General features: G+C 38.5%; 1 pseudogene across 1 annotated transcript; it reads left to right on the plus strand.

Annotated features, from left to right (window-relative positions):
- The first annotated feature begins 213 nt into the window (after positions 1–213).
- LOC105741484 lies at positions 214–762 on the plus strand (annotated as a pseudogene). Its single transcript, XR_001117001.1, has one exon. The product of XR_001117001.1 is annotated as a 60S ribosomal protein L17 pseudogene (transcript).
- Positions 763–1,072: the final 310 nt, after the last annotated feature.

A 1,072-nucleotide genomic window follows, 5' to 3' on the forward strand; every position in this document is an offset into this window, starting at 1 on the left:
ACAAACAGAAGTGAAGGTGAGAGAGCTTTTGTAACTGGCTGAACAGCTACCAACATTGGCTTTATTTTGAATTTGAAATTCGTCACTTTATTTTTCTTCAGCACATTTTCACACAACAAAATAAAGCTTTCACGTGACAAGAATGTTACCTACATCTTACTAGGATGATGCCACTCTTAGAAAATTGTGATCCTCTCTTCCTGTGAGGGCCTGAGGTGACCTGGGAAGATGGTTCGCTACTCTCTGGACCCAAAAAGTCCCACAAAATTATGCCAATCAAGAGGCTCAAATCTTCGTGTTTACTTTAAGAACATGCGTGAAACTGTCCAGGCCATCAAAAGTGTGCATATCCGAAAGGCCACCAAGTATCTGAGGGATGTCACATTAAAGAAGCAATGTGTGCCATTCTGGTGTTACAATGGTGGAGTTGGTAGGTGTGCCCAGGCCAAACAGTGGGGCTGGACACAGGGTTGGTGGCCCAAAAAGAGTGCTGAATTTTTGCTGCACATGCTTAAAAATGCAGAGAGTAATGCTGAGCTTAAGGGTTTAGATGTAGATTGTTTGGTTATTGAACATATCCAGATGAATAAAGCACCCAAGATGTGCTGCTGTACTTAAAGAGCTCATGGCTGGATTAATCTATACATGAGCTCCCCCTGCCACACTGAGATGATCCTTACTGAAAAGGAACAAATATTTCCTAAACCAGAGGAGGAGGTTGCACAGAAGAAAAAGATATCCCAGAGGAAACTGAAGAAACAAAAACTATGGCACGGGAATAAATTAAGCATAAAATAAATGCAAATAAAATTAATATTATCTATTAGTTGAAAAAAACAAAAAAAGAAAATTGTGATCCAATTCATATTTTGGTTACCAAACACTTCCTCTAATTTCAAGTCAGCACCACCAGACTTACAAAGGCTGGAATGTTGGCTAGCATCCTTTTTTGCTTCTAGCCATAGATTGGAATGGAAAAGATACTCTATGTGTTCTGAAGCAATTTTCTTTCATTCAGTAGTAATGCTTAATCTATTATCAATATTAATTTTCATATTATTTCAGTGGTTGA

Source organism: Octodon degus, unplaced genomic scaffold (genome assembly GCF_000260255.1).
Source record: "Octodon degus isolate 3935 unplaced genomic scaffold, OctDeg1.0 scaffold00013, whole genome shotgun sequence".
Taxonomy (NCBI): Eukaryota; Metazoa; Chordata; class Mammalia; order Rodentia; family Octodontidae; genus Octodon; species Octodon degus.